The sequence below is a fragment of the Artibeus jamaicensis genome, unplaced genomic scaffold (assembly GCF_021234435.1).
Source record: "Artibeus jamaicensis isolate MK-2021 breed Jamaican fruit bat unplaced genomic scaffold, CSHL_Jam_final scaffold_833, whole genome shotgun sequence".
NCBI lineage: Eukaryota > Metazoa > Chordata > Mammalia > Chiroptera > Phyllostomidae > Artibeus > Artibeus jamaicensis.
The window spans coordinates 22987315-23011385 of record NW_026522056.1 but is presented as its reverse complement, the minus strand read 5'-3'; positions in this window follow the sequence as shown (position 1 = coordinate 23011385).

The window sequence follows — 24071 nt, the reverse complement described above, 5'->3', positions numbered from 1 at the left end:
GAGCAGAGACGTGTCTGCGGTCAAGGAAGGGCAAGAACTGCTGGCTGCCGCCAGCATGGAGGCAGGCACGGGGCGGATTCTCCTCCAGAGTCTCCGGAAGGAGGCAACCTTCAGACCCATGATGTTAGACGTCTGGGCTCCAGAGAGAGTAAATGTCTGTTCCAGGCACGAGTTCAGGGTGATTTGTTATGGCAGCCACAGGGACCTCACAGGTATGTTGCCCTGGGGGAGACACTCCCCTCCCCTCCTTCCCCTCCCCTCCACCCATGGTCACTGCCCTCTGCTCTGTGCAAATGCAGTCCACTGGGCAGGGCCCATCACCGGGGAATTGTCTTTATAATTTTTTTTTTTTTTATTTTTAGAGAGCAGGGAAGGAAGGGAGAAAAAGGGAGAGAAGACATTGACGTGAGAGAGCAAAAGACACATTGATTGGTTACCCTTTGGACGTACCCTGACCAGAGACTGAACCCCCCACCCAGGTGTGTGCCTTTTGGTTTAGCTCAGCCCACTGAGCCCCGCTGGTCAGGGCCCTTTGGGTTGTTTTCAGCTCAATCAGTAGGAGCCTGAGCTGGGAATCAGAGCAAGGGGGCAGAGCAGCTACTCTCCGGGCCTGCGCTCTGCAAGGTCCCTTGGGCTGGCCTTGCCCCTGACCGGTGGTCATTGGCCTTGTCTTGGTTCTCCACAACCCTCTCTGGTTCCACAGCCCGCTCCTCTGCCCCACCGCATGTCCCTTGGGTCCAGGGCTGGTAGGAGCTCTGCTGCTGTGGCCCGAGTTCCTGCCTCTCCCTCGAGGCTCCTTCAGGCCGCACGTGTGCACACGTGTGCTCACTTAGTCCTCTAGTAAGGAAAACCTGCTTCGATGATCCTCGTGCGAGATCCTGCCTGATTCCACACCTGAGTATCCCGCCCACCATCCTGGCCGCCGGTCACCCAGGAGCGGTTCTCTGTGTGTCTGCACCATAAAAATCTTTATAATCCATGAATTGATTTAACTAATCCTTTATTATTATGCATTTGGCGGTTCTAGTTTCTTGCTTTTGTAAGTAATGTCTCAGTGAGCAGCCTGATGGTCAAATTATTTGACAGCCATAATTAAGATACATTTCTAAGCCCTGGCTGGTGTAGCTCAGTGGATTGAGTGTGGGCTATGAACCAAAATGTCACTGGTTTGATTCCCAGTCAGGGCACATACTTGGGTTGCAGGCCAGGTCCTCAGTAGGGGGCACATGAGAGGCAACCACACATTGATGTTTCTCTTCCTCTCGTTCTACCTCCCTTCCTCTATCTCTAAAAATAAATAAAATCTTTTAAAGATACATTTCTAGACATGTATTTGACCGAAGAATTTTAAATGATTAGCAATTTATTTAATATTGTTACCTAATTTGAATTATAATTAATTTTTAATATAATTTAATCCTAAAGCTTTTGCTACATGGTACCACACTGCTGTCTGCACATTATATCAACTTACACTCCCACAAGGAGAACACCTATTTCCTAGGACCAGTTCCAATAAACCTGTAGGATAAATAAAGAAACCCAGGGACACAGAGGTCCCAGGTTCTGCTACTAAATTCAGAGCTGTTCATTGTGAAGGTGAGGACAAAAGAAACTCGCTTTCTGAGCAGTGACTACAGCTTCTTGAAGTGGAAAAGCATCTTAAATGAGCGCAAAACAGATGCCACCTCTCCTGCGGGGTCATCGGGAGCTTGTCTGAAATCGTTTGTAATGAAGGTTTGGGTCAATGAGAGGCCGATTCCGATTAAGGAATTTCAGTAGGGCGGGGAAGGCTGCGCCGGCTTCGGTGAGTGAATGGCCGTTATTGTCCGAGGTTAGAGCAGCAACCCTGAGAACAGAGAATGCATTGTTTGGGAGAACTGATTGAAGAGCGAGTCTGAAAAATGGACGTGAGCCCATACAGGAGGGTCGTTCTAACTATAGAGTTTGTGATTTTTCCCCATGCCATCGACCTTATCTTGAGTGAGTTATGATATTTCCTGGGTCTCAGCCGTGAGATCTCTCATTGAGCTGACCTCATTGTGATGAAATAATCAGAGTCAGGTTCGTCATCGCCATCTATCTGGGCAAATCAGGAAAAATAAAAAACGGGCAACTCTGCAAAGCTTAGATTTAATCTCGTTGGGAGGGCTTTGTGGGGGAGATTATGAGAATTGCATTGCAGTGAACTCATTCCATAACTTTTCTGAAATCTCACAATCATTTTCTGCTATTTAAAAAACAGTTCTGTCTAAAATTAAAACCTGCCCGGTCCTGACTGCTGCAGCTCAGCTGGGTGGGGCATCATCCCACAAACCGAAAGTTCAGAGGTCAGGGCGCGTGCCTGGGTTGCAGGTTCAGTCCCCAGTCAGTGCGCATGCAAGGGGCAACCAATCAATGTTTCCCTCTTGCATCGATGTTCCTCTTCCTCTGTTTCACCCTCCCTCTAAAATCAATAAAGAAAGAAATTTTAAATAAATACATTAAATTAAATGAAAACATGCCTGTTGTAAACTCCCTTCACGTGTCAATTTCATGAGCTGATCTGAACCATGAGGTGCCGGGTGAGTACAGAAAAGAGCTGAGACGGAGGGGTCTGCCTTGAAGCCCCCCTGGGACCTTGCGAGGCTGTTTAAAACCCCAGACATGGTGTGTCGGTTCTGCTGCAACAACACTGCAGGGCAGACATGTGTTCACTCCCAAAACCGAAGTCCCGCAGACAGGAACACAAACACAAATCCAAGACCCAAAAGACATCAGTCCACAGGAAAGAGATGCTGAAAATAAACATTGAAAACAAAACCCACCATCCTAAAGAGCGCGCCACCCTCAGATGTGAGTGCCAGCTCCTCTTTTCTCATGTCTAACTCTCACCTTTTCAATACTCAAGTCTGGGTATCTTCCTGGTCTGCCCTTCCTTCCTTCCTCCCTTCTTTCTTACCTTCCACAGGCAAGCAAACGTTTACCAAGGGCCTACGAAGCTCCAGGCACCATTCTGGGGGCAGAGGCACTAGAGGTGTCCCAAGGACATGGTCTGCAGGTCTGCCCTCTGCCCTCCTCCAGAAGTAGCGTCCAGCTCTACAGAAAGCTATCCTATCCGCAGAAAGCAGAGGAAAGCCCCGTTGGAGCCCAGCCTCCACCACTTCACCTCCCGGGCTGCATTCATCCTTATCACTCTCGGTGTGCCCAGACCAGTCGGAGTGGCTGACCCTCAGAGCCTGGTTCCAGGGAACATGCTGGTGCCATGTGGCCAGGACACTCATGCCCCCGGGAGGGATCTGGAGCAGCCCGAGTCTGACGGTGCCTGAACAGGAGGGAGGGGGAGTTTCCCCCTAAGATATTAATTATATCTGAGTAGCAGTAATGAGGGCAAGTGGGACTCACTGTTTACAGCCTATTCTAGACCAACCCCTGTAATCCATAATTATTTACCCACAAAAGGAACAAACTGGCAAGAAGTCAAAAGAACAAGATCTCTGAGAGAAAGAGCAGCTTTCCCCACCCACCTCACCCCACAGGCACCACTGAGGATCAGATTTGAGAGCATGGGACCCACCAGTGCGTGTGATGATGGACCCCCCGCTTCTGTTCAAAAGATGTCTCCCCATCGTGCATTTTATTCATCCATTTCTCCACCCAACATGACATAGGGGTTCATTCCAACTGCCCGGATGCAAAGCCTGACCCCAGCACTTCCTGCTCTGTAACTTACCTGGGATGCTGCTTGGACCTTCTGTCCCTCAGTTCCCTCCCCTGTGGAGTGAGGCTATTTCCAGCCCACACCCCATCAGGCTGCCAGGAGGAGTGGAAGCAATGAAGCAAAGGAAGGACTTGGGAACAGTGCCCGGTAGAGGGTGGGAGGTAAGTCCCTGCTGTCTCTTACTCATTAGGAAAGGTTTATCAAGCACCTGCTATGTTCCAGCACCAGGGACACAACCCTTCCTCCCGGTCTGTTGGCCAAGGGACAAGAAAACCACGCAAGATGGCCAGTGCAGCCACTGGTGCCCGGGAAACAAGGAGGGACACCCAAGACAGTCAGGGGAGTGGAAGGGGTTCACGGAGGACTTCCCAGAGGGCATGACCCGCACTCTGACCAATGGCAAATAAGGTCCCACTGGGCAAGGAAAGGTGGGAACAGGCCAGGAAAGAGAACTCCAGAGAACAAAAGACCTTTGCTGGCGTTTCTGTGGAGCAGACCATGGAGACCAGCTACCGAAGAGAGGACACTACTGAACCAAGAGGAGTCTTTCCCTCCACCCTAAGGAATGTGAACCCCGTGCTAAAAGCCAAAGGGAGGCCCTGGAGGATTCTAAACAAGCCGGCCCCACAAAGGGTTAACAAACCAGCACTGGACTGTGCACCGCTATTTTTATAGCGCATCTGAAAGAAACCCTGTGCTTTCCTTTCGTCCCCCCCAGTACTTGTGGTCACCCTTGTCTGGGTCCCGACTCATGGCCGACTTCTGCGGAAGCCGTAGTTGTGGTTTCTTTCATACAGGCAGCTGGCTAGGTGATAAATGCTGCTCCTGCAAACATTTGTCCCCCATTTCTTTTCTCGTCATGCGCCATCACTTCCAGAAAGGGCCCACCAATTGTGTTTCTTCATCTGAGGCCCCTGATGTGGTCGGACACATGGCGGGGCCTTTGGCTGCGTCTGGGGCAAAGCGCTGGGCAGAGCTGCCGAGTCTGTGCGAGGATGATGAGGTTTATTTGAGGAAACGTATTTATGGGACTAAAAGGCTGTTCTAAATGGGCCATTATCTGGCCTTCTCACTGCTGCTATAAACGTCCCTCCAGAGAGCAGATACCCACAATAAGTCCATAATGCTTCCCAGACGTGACTTCAAGACAGTGCTTATGCCAATTCCAGCCAATGCACATGCATGGGCTTGGGCTCTTCGGTAGTGTTTCTCAACTGCTCACACACAAACCCAATGCCAGGTACTTTATTGAATGTTTCCAGGGCAATCAAAGGCACAAAGCGGGTGAGGGGAAGCAAAGATCTGATGAGTGGAGCCCAGAAGTGAAAAAGGCAACTCTAAATTATTCATTGCTTGGAATAAACCAAGGAGAAAGCCTAACCATACATTCTGCAGCCACGTCAAGGGACACCTCCTCCTTCTGGTCCCGGGGTGCCCTCTCCAGGAGAGTTCAGTGAGGAAGAGCCCAGCTAAGTGGGAACTTCCAGGGGACCATCCGCAAGGAGAGGCGGTGGAAACCTCTCTCGCTGAGCCCTGTGAAGGTCATGGCTAACCGCACCTTCACTCAAATGGAAACTCTGGTTTCCATGGGTCTGGACTCCACTCTGAGACGTAGCTTCTTTGAGATCCCATAAAGAGTGTCTGTGCCAAACCCCAAAGTTCCTTTCCACACCTTCCTGTTTTGCAGCCCCACCTCTAACACACGTACAAAAGAATTTGGAACAGATTCTTAAAGCGCATGCCTGAGTTTGTTTTTAAAACTGTCTATATAGGCATAAGCACGTATATACAGAAATGGAGCGAATAGTCCATGCAGTTAGGGGCCTCTGACTGATATTTATCTATAATTAATGAGGAGAAATTACTATTTGAAAAATTAAAATCAAATTACTATAGCATTTTCCCATCCTAGGAGGAAAAGGCATCATCACTCAAAGTTAGTGGTACATGGGCTTAAGAAAACAAGTCTGGGGCTTTGGGTCAGAAAAGATGAAGCCCCCTGCCCAGCCCAGAAGGGCTTGGATTGGGCAGCGGAGGGCGGGCAGGGAGAGAGAATGGGACTGCTCTGCTTAATGAAGTAAGGGGAACACAAACACAGTCCTCTGGAGGTTATCGAAGAAAAAGGCTTTGTGGGCCTGGAAGGTGGAAAGAGGACAGATGTAAAAGGGAAGGGTCTAGAAAAGAAGAGGAGGCACCGATGTGTGAGAGAGACAGACAGTGAGAAGGTCCCGGTCGGCAAGGACCCTGCATGGACTTGAGGGCTGTGATGTTCGCTATTCAGCTGCAAGCTGTTGGCTCTTCGGACCAGCGCTGTAGGAGGCTTCTGGGCCCTGAGCCATCCATCAGATTCTGCCTCTGTTGGTGCTTTGGGAAACGAGAGAGAGAAAGGCTCATTTGAGGTGGGCAGAGCAGCGGGGCAACAGGGAGCTGCCACTGGAAGGGAGAAAGTAGACAGGCCTCCCTGAGCCAGAAACGCAGGAAACTATAGCAAGAAATGGCTGTGGGAACAGACCCGGGGGGGTCCCCAGAAATCTTGGCGAGGCCATGCACATCCCACAGCCAGACCACGGCCTCGGGGCTCAAGCCAGTTTGTTTGGATATTAAAGAACCAGGGTGACTGCCAAAGCCTGCAGACTCAGGGTGAGAATTAGTCATAATTACGTTGTCTGGGTCAAAAGGAAAGGAATCCCTCGGGGCTCATGGATTCCATATCCGCTATTCCAAATCCCCATTGGGTGCCCAGTCAACTTATGGCCCATCATGCATCCTTATTTCTTTGGCTTTTTAAAAGTACTTTTTCATGCCCTGCCTGGAACGGCTCAGTGGACTGAGTGCTGGCCTATGAACCAAAGGGTCACTGGTTCAATAACCTGGTTGGGGCCCACGCTGGGTTGTGGGCCTCCGAGAGAGACTGGTGTATCTCTCACACACTGATGTTTCTCTCCCTCTCTTCCTCCCTCCCTGCCCCTCTCCCTAAAGATAAATAAATAAAATCTTTAAAATAAATAAACAAATAAAAATGCCTTTTTGATGTTTTTGTTTCTCTACTAGGGAACATCCCTAGTAGATACAATTCCTTCTTTTCACTTCCTTCGGTTAATGAAGTGCTAGTCTCTTGTGTTCTTAACTGAAGCCACTTTTTCTCCTTCACAAATGCTGCACGTAATCATCCCATACATGAACAAAGGCCAAATGGGAATAAATAATTGTACCGTTTTCAACTGGAAGTGGTTCTATTGGCTTTTCACCTGATAAAAAGAATTTGGAGGGGGAGATCCAAGATGGCAGAGGAGTAAATGGAAGCTACATGAACCTTCTCCCAGGACCCATCTGGAATTAACAATAAACTGTAGAGAAATCATCCTGAATAACCAACTGAGCACTGGCTGCAGAGAAGCCTGACACTATGGACACATGGAAGAACCTACTTCAGCACACCCAGACTGGTAGGGAGTGTGGAGGAGCTGTGAGAGGGCTGGCTGGGCGCCCATGGGTGGCAGCTGACGTTCCAGAGGGATATTTCAGCAGCCAGGGGTTTCCCCCTGGGAAGTGTGGGGTCTAAACCCCAAGTTGGGCTCCCGGGTCTATAGCACCTGAGCTAGGAAAGGAACCCAGACAACAGCCAGCAGTGAAAAGCAGCTGCTGGAGACTCAGAGAGCCTCTTAAAGGGCCAACACACAAAATTTCATTTGCAGCTACTTACCCTGGGCTCTGGCAGAGGGAGGGCAGAGTGGACTAGAGATGCCTGAGGAGAGTTTGGGGCTGGTGGCTCTGGGGAAAGAACTGGAGGAGCAGCCACCAGGATCCCTGCGCTGAGTCATTCCCCATCCTGCAAAAGCCATCTTGCTTGGGCAGAGCACTCCTCTCCAAGTGGCATCAGCCTGAGGGGAAGCAATAGCCAGGCCAGCAGGAATTACTCTGCCCCACCCTGTGGAGTTTGTGCCGGGCTGCTGATTCCAGCTTGAAGCTATACCACTATTTTAGTTTAACAGCGAAGGCAGATCTCTGGGAGCGCTGAGACTTTAGCTGACCCTCCCCCGGCCCGGTTCTGATAAAAGCCTCGGTGCGCAGCCTGGGTCCTTCTGCACACACACAGGCCCAGCAGAGAGAGCCACATGCTGTGGATCACTGATAGCCCTGAACAGACTGACAAGGGCCAGTCACGAGTAGCGTCTGGCAAAGGCCCACACCAGTCTTTGCAGATCCACCTACTACATAGAAACCAATACGAAGAAGCAGCCAAAATAGGAAGACAAAGACACAGACTCCAAATGAAAGGACAAGAGAATTCTCCAGAAGAGCTGGATGAAATGGAGGCAAGCAATGCACCAGATGGAGAGTTTAATGATTATAAGGATTCTCAACAGCATGAAAAAAGACACAGAAAAGGACCAGTCAGAAATAAAGAAGGCAACATCTGAAATAAATAATACACTGGAAGGTATAAACAGTAGATAGATGAAGCAGAAGATTGAATCAGTGACTTGGAAGACAAGGTGAAAATAAAACAAAACAAAACAAAAAACCACCCAGGCAAAGCAGCAAAAAGAAAAAAATTTAAAAATCAAGAGAGCTAAAGGAATTTTTAAAACAAGATTTTTTTAAAGTTAGACAATACAGGAACCTAGAGAGAGAAAAAACACCTCATTTCCTGCCACCCGTTTTTTTTATTTTATAAAAACTCTATAATAGTGTATAGTTGTGTAACTGGTTTTATTTTTCTGTAGCTCTGTAGGGCAAATATTTTTCATGTTAATAAATACAGATCATTATTGTGAATGGTGGCATAGTATTCTATGGGGTAGATTTCCTTAATTTACTTAATCAAGCTGTCATTTTAGACATTGGAGAAGCCAGGAAGAGAGAAATCATCTTTCACCAACCTTTTTTGCACACTTGTCTGATTATTTCTTGGGGAGTCATTCTAGAAGTGGGAGGTGTTCACTAACTCATTGACACATGTACTGAGTGCCTAATAACACATCTCTCAGTTGATGCTGGGAATACAGAGAGGATGGAGATGAGCCCCCCTTCCGCGTGGCTAGCCTGGTAGAGAATTTAGGTATTAAACAAGGAGTTCAGACAAAGTGGGATAAGTGTTTTCATGGAGGAAGTACAAGGTGTCTTGGTTCAAAGAAAAAGTGCTTTGCAAAAGGCTCTTATTTCCCCAGAAGCCGGAGCTAATGAGCCGCGCTTTAGCCCGGCAGGCCAGCGAGCACCTGTGTCCTGACTTCCACAGGCCGCTCTGGGAGCCCACATCCTTTTTAACCTGTGCCAAACCCAACAGCTAAAATTGCTTCTCATTGTTGTGTTCACAGCAATTAATAATGTATATAGGTTTCTGGTTACTTTTTTATTGTTCTGTCCATTTGGAAGAAGGCACTTAGCAACCCTCCCCTCCTGTGTCTATGCTTTCGGAACACTAATCGCTTAATTTCCTGAAGATAGGCTTCCATTCCACACCTCAAGCCAATAGCTCAGAAGTTGAAAACGGCCCGTGGACCCTCCTTTGCCCCAGCCTCCCTGACTTCCCTGTGCTCCGTGATGTGCCACACCCACATTCCCCTCCACACGGGGGCTGCTCTCGGCCCTGCTCTCTTTGGACACCGATCATGACCTTGGAGAGCTCGGGCGAGGCCTTCTCACCAACGCATACCAGTTCCTGACGCTTTCTGCACAAAATGCACCCACTCAGACTTTGGGTGGGTAGAAAGAGGGGATAAAAGGGAAATGAATTTAGGTCCTGATCCAGTCTGGAACAACCTGGGGATTGTTGGGAAATCCCACAATAGGCTTATTTAACCATTGGCTGGGCTACGGGCATGTGAATCATATTGTGTAAATCATCTGGGAAACAAAGTGTCATTCACTCATTCGTTCAGCTCGTATTTATTGAGCCCCCCATCTGTGCAAGGCCTAGTGTCTGAGGATACCGTGTGTGTATATAATTATATGAAGATCACTTTTTATATATTTCAGCTACGGTGACATTAGTGGGCCTGCAGACCTAGACAGTCATTTTCCAGGAGCTGGGCTTGGCAGGTCCCACCAAGAGGTGAGCAGTTCATGGAGTCAGTTCTCAGGGTCCAGGTGGTGAACCCCTCACCTGGAACACCAGGCCCCAGCAGCAGAGCAGCTGGGGAAGGGGACTTTCCTCGGTGCAGAGGGGAGACCAGCTCCATGGTGACCTGGATTAAGAGGGACCCATCACTCGAGGACAGCCCTGGTGCCCGTGGAGCCGCACCGGCCTGGGCGGGATCAGAAATCTGACTGTGGGAAGTCCGACTCTTGGGTACCACTGATATTTTCCTAACTCTCTCATGTTCGCCTTCCTGTGTCAATGCCCTTTCAAACATGCCAGCTCGTCTCCTTCGTACTAAGAGACACCAAGAAAGGAACCTGAGTCGGGGCTCAGGCCAGGCCTTTTCTTTTGGGGAGGCTGGAAGGGAGCACACCCTGAGCCCAGTGAGGATCAGCAGAGGAATCAAAGCCACGTGATTCCAGTGGATTTCCCCTTGCTCCACAAGATAATATTCTTCTTCCTCTTCTTTCTCCTCCTCCTCCTTTTCTTTTCAGCTCCCTCCACCCCTTTCAACATCGTGACAAGCTGAGAAGGGGCCAGACCTCTTGAGACCCCATCAGGAAACTATGCAGAACAGGGAGCTTGACCCTGACCCCCGCGAACGGCCACCAAGGGGAACCGTCCTCGATAACCCAGACAGGGACCTCCAGCGACTGCTGTTCCCAGGGCTCTTCCTGGACTTTTACACTTCAGTGCGAGCATAAAACTCCTTTGACCTAATTACAGTAGAGATTCGTTCTTTCCGTACACGAGATCCTTAGCTACAGGCCCCGTGAGAAAACACAGAGGCTGTTCTAAGCAGACCTGAAAACGACAACCCGCCTCCTGGTCCTAACGTCTCCTCCCACACTCCGGCATCCACACGGTTGAAAGACAGAAGAAGCTCTGAGCTGCTGGCCCGCTCTGGAGCTCTGGCCGGGCGCCTCCCTTGGCCCGGTGCTGCCGGGGACCCAGACTCCTGTCCTCGAGGTCACTCTCTCTCCTTGGATGGCTGTTCCAAAAAGGCAGTGAGTCCTCATTTCACATCTTCAAATACTTCTGATATTAAATGTTGAAATAAACGCAAGCTACATATATGTTGTAGAATGATGAATAAAAACAAATTAAGTCCTTCTCTTCAGCCTGCTCATTCTAGTTCAGGGTCTCCAGCAGTCAGAGCCTCTCCCAGCAGCTTGGGGTCACAGGCAGTACACACCCCAGACAGGACGATGCCCTTGCAACACAGAGCCACGCACTCCCACACAGACACTCAGACTGGGACCATGTAGACACGCAAATTCACCCCAGATGCACGTGTGTGGGATGTGGGGGAAGCCGGAGTCCCCAGAGAAAATCGATGCACTCGTGCAGAGATCGTTCCAATGCCACGCAGTCAGTGGTCTCCAATGGTGATGTATAATTTGTCTATCAAAGTTATAGCAAAACGACATCATTCATGTTGTTGGAGGACCTGCTGCAGCCCCCTTCCCAGACCCCCCAAACCGTTCTGTGGACCTTATGCAGATAATCAGCAGTCCCTTAAGTGCCACCCCACATCTGCACACCTGCCCACGAGCTTCACCCTCCCCCCTTCTCTTGCTCTGGGGGAGCTGTTGGTGCACCTACCTGAGGCCAAACCCTGGGTTGTACCCTAAGTGGCCTTGAATGAGTTCCAAGTCAGAAGAACACTTGGAGCATCTTCCACGCTGTGTCAGACGGCTCACTGTGGGGAGGCCGTTGCCAGAAGGAAGTGCTTCCCTGAGACGCTATACTGTGAGGAAGCCCACGCTGGTCCTGGAGAGAGTCCCTGGGGATGGAGAAGCACCCAGCCAGCCCCCGGCTCTTCCAGTCACCTTGTCCTCCACACAGACAGGTGATGAAGAGGCCTCTGGTGTCCCACCAAATGCCTTCAGGTGACCGCAGCCAACATTGATTGCAATGACAGGAAAGACCCCACAGGCAGAATCACAGAGTGAGCCCTGCCGAGCCACTGGGGCAAGACAGGCACCGACATATAGATGCTTGAAGCCATTAAGCAACAGACGACCAGAACGGAGGCCAAGCCCCGAGGTAGCCCTCCGTGCACCAGCCGGTACTGCGGTCAGAGTTGCCATGTGGCTCAGCACACATGTACTCTGTCTGAAGAAACTCCAGCGCGAGAGATTTGGTTTAAAAGAAGTAAATTAAGGGCTTCTAAAATCATTGTCTTATTACAAGTGGAGTTTCCAAGGCACTTGTGAGCATTATGAAGAGGGTAATAGCTACTTATCAGAAGCCTCTGAGCAGAAAAAGAGAAACGTCGGCAGTAACCACCTTTTAGAGATAATTAGGTGGTGAAGTAAACTACCCTAAAATGCGTAGTGGATGTAAATGAGAAAATTATGCAACGGCCAAAACTGAACGCACACACAGCCTTTCAGGAACAAACACAGATATTAGATATCATTAATTAATTATCCACGTACTCAGAAATTAACTCCAGACCCCAGTAATTCAAGCAACTTCCATCCCCAACCCACTGTAATCTCTGTTCACCAGCCTAGGACGTAACCAAGGAAAAGCAGGAGTGGAAACTGAAGCTTCCAGCCTGGGGGTCTGCGCAGGCCCACTTTGCGGGACAGCTGCCAGATTCCGCTCCATCTAACATCTCTAAAGCGGCGCTCCTACGGTGGCCGCAGGGTCTCAGGATTCCTTTCAGTTGGGAGATCCATTAACCCACGAGACCGTCAGAAACCAGCTGGGAGTACAGTACAGTTACGTGATTTTAGACAGTATGGAAGATTTCAGGAGACTTGGGAAATGTTTACCCTGTTTGGGTGTAAAGCAAAGCCCTGGCCCAATTCTGGAGTCTCAGCAGAACAGCAGCTCTGGGGCTGGTGCTTGGTGCATTGGCCATGTTGACCCCAACTACGATTCTAATCACCAGTCATTCCAGTGTGAGGAAGGGGGTTTCCATGTCACTAGCTTAGTTCTCAGACACAAGCTCAACTCAACTCAGTTCTGACACTCCCCACCTGGAGTCGTCATGAGATTGCTCCAGACAGGGAAAGGAACAAGAGTTACCATGTCTACGATGGCCAAGACAGGAGCGCACACAAATGCAGCTGTAATAAGAGATCCTCCAAGCAGAGCAGCTCTGAAGCCCGGGAGGCCTGAGCCTCTGATGCAGACACCTTGGCAAAGGGTCTGCACAGGCTGCACTTGAATTTATATGGATTGTTTGTAGTTTCGTATCTCAAATAACAATTACACTATGCATCTGTAAGCAGATCATTCTAGCTCTCTCTCTGATCTTTTTGCCTTTTGTTTCTTTTTCTTACCTATTGCAAGGGCTAAGGTCTTGGATAGAAATGAAGAGGTTGGACATCCTTATTTTGTTCCTGATCTCGGGGAGAAAGCATCCAGTATTTTACCATCAAGTATGAAGTTAGGTCTGTGTTTTGGGTAGGTTCTCATTATCAGTCTGATAACATTTCTCTCCCTATTTGACTGATAGTTTTGGGGTTTTCTGTTATTACAAGTATTGAATTTTTGCTAAATAATTTTTTGAATCTATCAAAATAGTCATATGATATCTCTCTTCTATCCCATAACTATAATAAATTATACAAATTAATTTTTGAGTGTTAAATCCACTTCACATTCCTGAGACAGAAATCTACTGATCATGATATTCATCCTTTTTATGTATATCACTTGATTTGATTAATATCTTGTCAAGAATTTTTGTGTTTATATTCATGAGAGATATTGGCTTCTGATTTTTTTTTGTAATGTTTGTTGAGTTTTAGAATCAGGGCTATGCTGATCTCATAAAATGAGTTCAAAGTGTTTCCTCAGACTCTGTTCAAAAAGAATTAATTTTTTTCTTAACAATTTGATAGAATTCATCAGTGAAATAATAGGAGCTTGTAGTTTCTCTTCAAAATTTTTAACAACAAATTTAATTCCCTTAATATATACAGGGCTATTCAAATTTTCTGTTTTCTCCTATGTCAGTTTTTAAAAGTTATTCAAGGCATTTGTCCAATTCCGTCTACATTGTTGAATTTGTTGGCATAAAATTGTTTGTAATATGACTTTATTGTTCTTTTAATGTTTGTAGGATCTGTAGTGATAGCCCCTCTTTCATTCCTGATACTGGTGATTTGGATTCATCCATGTTGTAGCACATATCACCATTTCATTCGTTTTTATTGCTGGATAATACTTCATTGTATGTACATAGCACATTTTGTGCATCCACTTGAGTCGTTAACATGTCACAGCTCTTACAAACAGTGATGCTGTAAACATCTGTGTCCAAGTTCAGGCCCCTTTTTTCCCCCCTTTTTAGGCCCGGGGGAGGGCAGGGCGGCTAAACAAGCCACGTCGGCACCTGAACCTGGACTCCCTGAGCTGCTGCGGCAGGAGCAGAGAGCTGCAGAATTTTATGACTTGGGGCAAACTCTTGCTTAAGAATGCTGGTGTAGTAGGTAATTATTCAATTTATGCACGTGCCTGTTGGATTAGCTCTGCTCAGGTGGACACAGACGCTCTTCTCCCTGGAAATCTTTAGGAATAGCTTGTTAAATTCCGTTCCAGAGGAAGAGTTCACTCCAGCATCCGTCCCCTCCTCCACAACCTGTATGAACTCCAAAGGGCGGAATGGCAAGAATGTACTTTTCTTCCACATCTGTATCATTCCCCTTACCCAGAACCACCTCTGAAGTCTGCAAAGTTTCCCCCTACTAAATGAGAATTTAGCCAGTCCCTCACTTTTTATTTTCCTTTTAATGGGCGTAAGGGTAAAATTACTGAAAGAACTTTATGTGTAATAATAGACCAGGTCTTGAATCGGCTTAATGAGAAAGGAAGGAGCAGAAGGAGGTTAACTACGTGTGAATTTATAGATGTTTTGGTGTCTGGAGCCCATGTAAATAATATATCACCTCCCTGTAAATATTAACTCTGCTAGAGTCCAGGTCTTTAAACGCAAATTACCAGGCGCGCCAGGGAATGAAGAGATGCTCTGCTTTTAATGATCCTTCAGTACCAACTCCAGGGACAGAGGGCCCATGGGAACTCCTGGAATGCAAATCCTTAAGAAGCTGGTTTTCCGTGTTGCATAGTTTGTAAAGGAAAAAAGAAAAAGAACCTTCTCCATAAAACATAAAAACTAAAGCACTCTAGCAATTAATCTTTTAAGAGCCATTACAGTAATTGCTACTGACCTGGAGACTCCAGGCTATTAAACTTTCAGTAGGTAATATTTTTAAAGGTAATAAAAGTGGATCCTTTGGCCAAGGTTATTAGGACTAGAGGCAAGGCTTGTCTGGGAACATGTGAGCCACAGAAGTCCTTCTGCTATGAACTCGGACCCTGCCCGACTCTCGCCTCTATGGGCCCTTCTGCACACACCACTGGCCTCAGCACACGCCGGGACTGCCCCTAGGCCACCAGGCACCGCTCAGCTCGCTGGTCCACAGGCGCGACTGTTCTCCCAGTGACGTCACTGATATCTGGGATGCGCATGGTTCCCAACTGACTGGACAGTCGCCAGTGCCCTCGGGAGAGCATCTCAGAGCACTCCAGCTTCAGCCCCACGACTTTATGGAGGGTGTTAAACAGACAGGCATGGAAACAGGGACCCAACTGACGGCTGTCGGGGGGGGGGGGGGGGGGGGGATAATGGAGGAAAGAAGGGGAGGGGCTAGTCAAAGAACGCGTGTGAATCTCCCACGGACACCGAGGACAGGGTGGGGACTGACTATGCGTGCAGAGGTCGGGCGGGCTGGACCGAGGAGGGCAAAGGGGGAAAAACTGGGACAACTGTAATATAATAACAATTAAAATGTTTTAATAAATAAAAGAGCGAAAAATATCTAAAATAAATAAAGCAGAGCTTTCCATTTTCTGCTTCTAAGCCGCCTCGCCCCTCTCTCCAGACAGGTGTGTGCTCTGGGGACTGGAGCAGCAGCCCCGCCCTCTGCACCGAACCTGGCCCCGCCCCTTCCTCCAGCCTGCCGGGCTCCTCCCAGGAAGCCCAGGCTTTGCAGAAAGAGCTCCGCGCATCCCCTCGCCAGCTCCGCAGCATGAACCAGCCTTGGCTCTTCTCGGTTTGCTCCTCAACCCCAGCACATACACCTCTGCCGGGCCGCAGTGCTGTCCATGGTGAGCAACAAAGGTCACTGTCCACGTGCAAGCTCGCAGCAGGGTGTTACCAATGGCTATTTTTAGTAAGCTTCTGTTTTTCAAAAATTGGCAGCTGCCTATCCAATGGTTCTGTAAGGTGTACATGTACCACCCTAAGGAACTATTTAAAGTAAGTGAGGCAGTCACTGAAAGCGTACCTGGTTGCAACAGCCCTGTCTCCTAGCAGAGTCTTTTTGCAGATAATGCCATGGGTTTATCCATATTTTGGACGAGCCTAAAGAAAACACATGACGAAGGCGCTTTGCTGGCTAAAGAGGGAGCCACTGAACCACGGTCTTGAAAGCAAGGCTCAAAACGAGTCAGGCCCTCCACCAGCAGAATGGTGGGAGCTGGTCGGGACCCCCACTGACAGGGTGTGTGCCCCCTGCTGAGGGCAGCAGGAAAGGCAGGCACGTCTCCTTCCTCGGGGAACCATTCTTGAAGGGCACCACAGAGGGCACTCGGTGACCATTTTGCTGCACCGAACCTTCTCTCGGGGTCGCCCGCTTTTCCTCTGCTGCTACGGAAGAGTACCTAGAGCCGCCTCAGGACGGATTCCAGGCAGTTCCTCGGAGAACAGACTCTGGGAACTAGGCACCCTGTGAAATATCACCGCTTCTCAGAGGCTAGGAGAGTGTGAATGTGGGTCCCCTGGGGCTGGGAGTGTCATGCCTTTGGTTCATCGGTCATCGATCATCATGAAGCACCTATCAAGAAGGACAAGCGTGGCCAGTTCGGCAGAGCCTCACAGTCCCCTCTCTCCAGGCTGGTGGGAAAGGGGTGAATCCTGAGTTAGAACACTGGTGCACAGTTACAGGGGCAACTGGAGGTCGTTTTCCTGGCACTGCCTTCTCTCGTCCACAGGGTTCCTGACTGGCTTTTCGCAGGGTGTTGCCTGCCCTGCTACTCTCCCAGTGTCCTGTGCAGATCCCAGTGACCTGTGAAGCCACAGGAAACCTGTTCTCACCAGTGTCCCCACCCACAGTGCAGCTCTTGGCTACCAGCGTGAGACGCTCCTCCCCACGTGTCCTTGGCTGCCTCTGCAGCAGCAGCACTGCCTCTGTCCGAACTGTGGCCAGGGGGCAAAGCACAATCCTGCTGCCAGTTTTGAGACTCTCCTATATACTGAGACCCTCGGCTGGGCGCCTTACGCACAGTATCCTTTATGCTGACATAGCCCAGTGAGGTAGAAATTAAACCCCCGTAAGATAAAGGAGAGTTTGAGATCCGTAATAGTTCCCAAGATTTCATAATTAATACATTGCAGAGCCAAGACTCAAAGCCTGTTTAATTCAAAGGAAATCATTAGAATAACTGTGATTTGGGTAGAAATACAAACTGAATTTAAAACACTCTGCATTTTCCTTTTTCCACAAGCACTGTATGTGAGCAGTCCTGAAGGGCTCACCCACCTAGAAGACACTCCCGGCAGGCCACCCAGAGGAGCCCTGATTTTAGGGGCCAGAGAAGAGGGCTGGTCGTCTAGAGTGGGTGCTCTCATTCTATTTGACAGTGACAAGCTTGCCTTGACATGTCATTTCTGGAGAATTCACATGGTACACACATTCGAATGTTGATGTGCCCAGGACGTTGTGCAGAATGTCCCCGCGGTCATTCGCTGCCATGCGGCTTGTCTTTGAAACTTGTCCCCCAGAGTCACCTCCAGCAGAGTCATCAAAATCCAGGTAGGTGTCCTGTCCTGGGTCCTTGTCACTCCAGCTCGGAGGATGAGGAACATCCAGTATTTAGTGACTCAAATCCTGCTCACCTGGGAAAGAGGAAAAAGAAAATATCACTTTCTTTTGTTATTTAACACTTCTGGCAACTGAAACAAGAATTGCCATTTATTTGGACTTAGGGGAAAACAAACGGAAAAGGGAGGGGATTGTGTTTTGGGTGAACCTTGTACTTAAAACACAGTCCTTCGGGCCTTTGTTTTTTCTTTTTTTTTTAAGCACAAACTGGACTTAATCTTCCCGGATATTTGAGGAAAGTCAGACCCGGTAAATCTAAGCCATTGGCAAACGTTCCTGCCTGTTGTGTAAAAGTCAAACAAAGCGAGAGCACAGTCTGCAAACCTGCAAATGAACCAGGCCATCCACGGCGGGGGTGCCGCAGAGGGGCACAGGCAGACCGCGAATGCCCCCGGCCACCAGGGCAGGTTTCTGTGTTTCTGAGTCGGAGTGGCACGAATGCTCTGCAAAGCATTGGTCCTGCCTGGGACGCCTTTCTCACACTTCTGTGTAGAAGTCACCGGACATGGCATTTACCCCAATACTTCAGTGGCCCTCTGGGAAATAAAACTCCCAAGAGACTTACCTGTGGGCAAGGAATGAGAACCCCTGGGTTCGGCGTACTTCGATGATGGACACTTGGACCCTGGCTGCCCCTCACGGATTGCATCTTGCCTGTACCCAGCAAGGTAGTGATCACATTCTCAGGGGGAACTGGGGCTTCAAGAAGCAGAGGCCAGGCAGGGACGCCACATCGAGCCCAGCCTCACCCCCAGCCCTCTGCCACCCCACGGTGACCCCTGCATGCATTGTCGGTGGCACACCTGCCCTAGTGGCCTCCAGCCTCTTCGATGTCCCCTCTTTGGCCTGGCCTGACCCGGCCTGGCTCCTGGCTCCCCCTTTGTCATATTTACCAAGTTTTTTGTATCTTAAAAGTCTAGCTCTGCTGAGAGTCAGTACCCTGGCTCTCTGGCAAAAGCCCAAGAAAACCTCTCATCCACCCACACAAATAGCTCAGTGACCTGGAGGCACTGACTTTTAGGTGCCAGAGATGGAAGGACAAGTAATTAATTGTACGAGCGGATTAATCCGTCTCTCCCAATGCAACAGAGGAAAGCAGCCAAGGCCCCTGAGCCCTTTGTGGTGGTTTGCATCTAAATGAAAGTAGTCACCACTTTCATCAATGGTTAATTAATTAATACTTCCTGGACACTTATCAGTGGCAGGGCATGATATGAAGCCTGCCTGGGGCTTTGCGCAACATAGACAATGTGAAATTTCTGGTCTCATTGAGTGTATGATGATAAGCAAGACGTGGCAGTTAATTGGCAGCTCTTTCTGGAGCGCCTGTTTGGCAGCAGCGTTTTGCTAGAAGCTTGTATAGCACAACTCACTAACCACAGGAGAGGCCCTTCGCGGTCAGGGCTGTCCCCACAAGCCCGAGTCTGGCTTTGGAGGGTCGCCAGGAGGTCGGGGAGTGTTTGCTCCAGCCCTCCAACAAGGGGCAGCGTCTGTTATCACCCTCCACTGTGTCTAACCAGGGGCAGTACATCCCCAACCACGGGGCGGGGGTTGAACATATATAAGAGCGTTTCTTACTTGCTTCTGGTTATTGCGAATTAGCATTTAATGTCTGGGGTCAGGGAGGCTAACAGCCTAGGATGTGTCAGACGGTCCCCTCCCGACCAAGAGCTGTCCCACTGGGAATGTTCACAGAACTCCAGTTCTCTGTACATTAAGCACTGACGTGAAGGAGCTTGTATGCACACACATGTGCGCACGGGTACATTCTGTCCGCCCGGCAGTGTTGTCACCCGGACACCCGTCGCCGAGTCCCGGTGCCCTCCACTTGTAAGAAGGAGAGGAACCGGCACCGTGTGGGGAGTGCGGGGACACGCTCATGTCTGAGGCCAAGAGGCTGTGATTTGAAAAATAAACGAATAAGGCTTCAAAAGTGAAAGTACTAAAAACCATCCTAACAAGAAGCAATCATGTATCATCGGGGGACTGCAGGGTCTGAAGCGGAGAATGCAGGACTGGGGTGGTCAGCGTGCAGCTGTGGGGAACCCTGAGGTGCAACCGGCTGCTCAGGCCAGTCACAGTTGTGACCGAGCGTGGTGCATTCCCGGGGGGTGGGGGGGGGGGAGGCAGCACCAGCACCAACACCTGTCGTTCTGCTTCACCAAGCTGTTGCATTTCAATTCTGAGAAGCTGCCCAGTGTCGGGGGCAAGGCCAGAATCAAGTGCATTTGGGCCACATTGAGCGTTCAGGTCAGTTTTGTAATCATTTGCTCCAGAGAAATGAAACTCGAGTTTTCCCAATACGAAGTGACTTGCCCAGGATCACACAGTAGAACCGCTCCTGGGTCTAGACCACGATTCCGGGACAGTTTTGTGTGATGGGTAAGAGCTGGGCCTTGGAGCCCAGCAGACTTGGGCCCCACAACCATCAGAAAGCCAGCAAGGCGTCCGCCACTATTAGCAGTCTCCTCGGGAAAGCCAAGAACACTGATCGAAAAGAACTAGCTCTCCCTGTTCACGTTTCCGGACGAATTTCTCCAAATGTCAATTATTCCCACATTAACTTCTAGGTTGACTTCTATAGTCAGAACATCTCACAATATCAACGATCCGATTTTTAAAAGGATTAATGGGGGTAGACACGTGTTAAATGATATTTAAATATACACGATCTATTAAACGCACGTGCACAACAACTTGAAGATGTGATACCCGTGCGGCATTGGACAACGCAGTGGAAGAGAGGATGCCTAGTTGATACTGAAGGCCCATTTGGAATGAAATTATTTGTGGCCACTATTAATTTGACCGCTATTTTCACCATAAGAGAAAACAAATTATGGGTGAATTAAAGCAGTAAAAAAAAAGTCACAATGAGAAAATTAGAAAAAATGGCTACATAGTTATATGACACATGGCTGGCAAAGGACTTTAAAATCGTCTTTTATGAAGAAAAAGATCAATACATTTCACCACATAAAAATGTAAAATTTGGGAACAGAAGATGAATTTAAGGTACCCTACAATGACTAGGGAATGACGGACAGGGGTTCATGTTTCTTCATTCATTCAGAAAACATTTACCAAGCACCTATGATGTGCCAGGCATGTCCTACGTGCCGGGCATGCGGCAGCAGACGATGTGGACAAAAACACCTGCCCTGGTGGCTGAGGGGGCAGACGATGATTGTGAAGATGGCCAAGAAACCCTGGACAGAAAAATGGGCAAAGGCTGTGTGCAGACAATTCACCTAAGAGAAAAGCTGAGCGCCAAAGACAGTGGTTCGTGTTGCTCCTTCCCAAGTCTGGCCTAAGTCGGGCAAACAGGACCTGTGCTGACCGTCCAGCACTGCTGGGCAAGCCCAGCCTTGCTCCTGCAGCTACAGGTCAGCCAGCGGCTGGCCATTCTGTCCATGGCCTCAGCCGTGCCTGGCCACTCCTGCAGCCTAATCAGGGTTCCAGGCTCTGGAGCCAGTGCCCGATTTGGGATCCTGGCTCCTCCATTTGAGATGACCTTGCACACGTGGTTTCAGTGCCTCGGAGTCCCCCTATGTCTCAGCGTTCCTCATCTATGGAGCACAGATTAAAACAGTGCAGACCACCAAGTGTTGGGGGAGGACTCCGTGCACTAACGCGGGCGCAGGGCCTGGACAGCGCCTGGTGCGGAGAAAGCACCCAGCAAATAACAGTTTTTATCGGCCTCCTTCTCGGGCCACCCAGAGGCAGTTCCAGTGATGGGCAGCTGTTCTGGGACAGGAGGAAAACCCACTTCCCATGGGCAAGTGGGAGCGGTACTCTCTGTTCAGGACCATTCCAAGTCCGAGTTTTACAGTCACTGCCCTTACCCTCGTGATGAGACTCCTGTGTGAGAGGACGCCACATGCGCAGTCCTGGGAGAACTGAGAACGAGCAGTCCCTCGCTTTTCATCACTTTCATGGACATGCTGGGTCTAGTTTTTCTGTCCGGGTGCATCACACTGCATACTTTCCTCCTGACTTTTCACAAACTCATTCCCAGTGGTTCACCAGGTTCTAATAAACCCCCAATTGTTCCTCTCTCAAGCCAATGGGAAGCCGTAAAAAAGAGTGGACAAAAGACCTCCTACGTAATGAATGAAAGGAGGAGATCTCGTGAGCCTTCCTCCCACTGTCTTGTTGGAAACTATGCCCGTCATACACACATTTATTCGTCCGCCTTTGCCTCTGCCAGCATTTCCCGTGGTAAATCCCACCATCCCCAGGCAGTATGTCAAGGAGCTCTGTCCTGTCTTGACGGTGGCACTAGGTAGCAAACCACAGTTCTCCCAGGTGTGAGGGAGGGAGCAGTTCATATTCCAAACGGCTGATGTGAAATTTGAGGGTCTCTTAGGTCCTTGGCTTGGGAGCAAGGCCATGAACAACTAAGATTTTCGAAATGTCTTTATTACACCTACTCCCTATAAAGCACCTTAGGAAGGAGAAAGTGTTACATGGAGAATATTAACTCTAGTGTAACTCTAGTGCTGATTCCAGTTCATGAAACCAAGATACATTTGAGAGCCTGATAAAAACATAGCTATTGGCCATAAATAGAGATTTTTTGAAAGCATAGACTAAACCCAAATCCTTGTTTTCAAATTTGGAAATTCCTTCTAATGCCAACCCTCTAGGTCTGCAAGCAAGAACATTATACATCAACAAAAATTCGTGTTCAGGCGCATCAACACTGTTACAAAGCGTAGACGAGATAATGTGTGTGCAACATGATACATCAGACCAGCAGGCTCGCAGCTTGGACCAGGGCCTCCTGTCAGAGATTCACTTTCGTTGTAACAGGGCTCAGTTTCACCTCTGTCTTCCCTTGGCCCGTGCTCCCTTTCAGAGTCCACACTCACACGAAGCGTTGACGTAAGGACATTTTTGCCTGGAGAAAAACAGGTGAAGAACTATGGGCTCAAGAAAATCCCACTGCGACCACCTGCAGGCCAGTTACATGAAAGAAGAAACAGACTGGCTGAGGCCGCAGGACCCGTGAGGCCTGGATGCTGGAGATGCACCGTGTTATCTAACAGGACAGCAACTACTCGGCGACGGCCAACAGCTGTCCTGCAGCTTGGGGAGTCCAGTGACCCAAGGTCTTCTGAACTGTCACCACAAGCCAGGCTGGCTACATGGGGCAGCCTAGCACAACCCAAGGGTTTTCCCTGATGCCACCCCGCAGACCTAGGAGAGGATGGGGTTACAAAGGACAAGTGACAGCCTAGAAAGAAACATGTGAGTCCGTTTTAACACCCAGAGTTACCCAAAGCACAAGTTAGATTTGCCCTGGGTAAAATGTGTCAGGTTAAAGAAGCCGACACTTCCTACTTCCTTCCTGTCCCAACTTCCACTTCCTGTGCCTTAACTTCCTTCTCCCAGATCAGTCCGTTCTCTCCCTGGTCCAGATGCATCATATCTTAATACAAGCAACTGTTATTTTCCTAAGCTAATAGTTCCTATTTGGTTGTGAAAGCATTATTCTATTTTCTTAGTTTATTGACAGTATTATCCTTAGGTGAATACTAAAATCAGTCTGAAGGAAGCAACGCCACCCCCTTCTTACACCCAGCAGTGACTTCCTGCTGTCACAGAAACGCCCTGCTGCTTTTCTTCTGTCTGAAGATGACAGCCACTGCTATTTTGGGACTGACCGAGGGACACCTGACCTGGGGGCTGACCATGGAAGGGGCTTCTGCCTCGTCCCCATCTGCTCCCCCTAAACATGTCCATCTTGTCATGTTCAAGCCAGACGACATCTTTTTTATAAACAAACAGTCATGTCCTTGAAACAGACACACGAACAGCTGGAGAGCCCCTGTGGGGTCAGCACGCCCAGTACGAATCCTTAAGGAATTACATTTTCTCAGTGACGTTTCTCATATAGCCATGGAATAAGTGAGGCAAGGGCAGTGTAAAATCTAAGAAATGCAACGCATAATCCAAAAGTAAAGAAAACTCATTGGAGAGTTAGCGACTAATTAGGGTCTGTTTGGTCCCGGAGACACAAAGACCTGTGAGCTGTTACTAAACTGTCCTGTTAAACTAATGATATGTGAGCTTTGACCTAGGGGTAGAGTCTAGAACAGGGGGCAGACAGGTGAGTAGGGAATTCCTAACTTGCCACCGTAGCACAGTAGTAAGAGGATGAACAGCAGGAGAGAAACCCTGAAGTGTAGGGGCAGGTCACAGAGGAAGTTCTGCTACGGAAACGGTTGTGGAAGCGGAAGAGCGGACGAGAAAGGTCAGGCAGGGAAGGTCGCTGGCGTCCTGGAGAAGCGCATGTGCTGTAAAGCCATGGGGACAGTGTCCGGTGTGCCCGCTGAGGGGACACTGGGCTCCTGAGGACGCTGGAGCCAAGCACTTG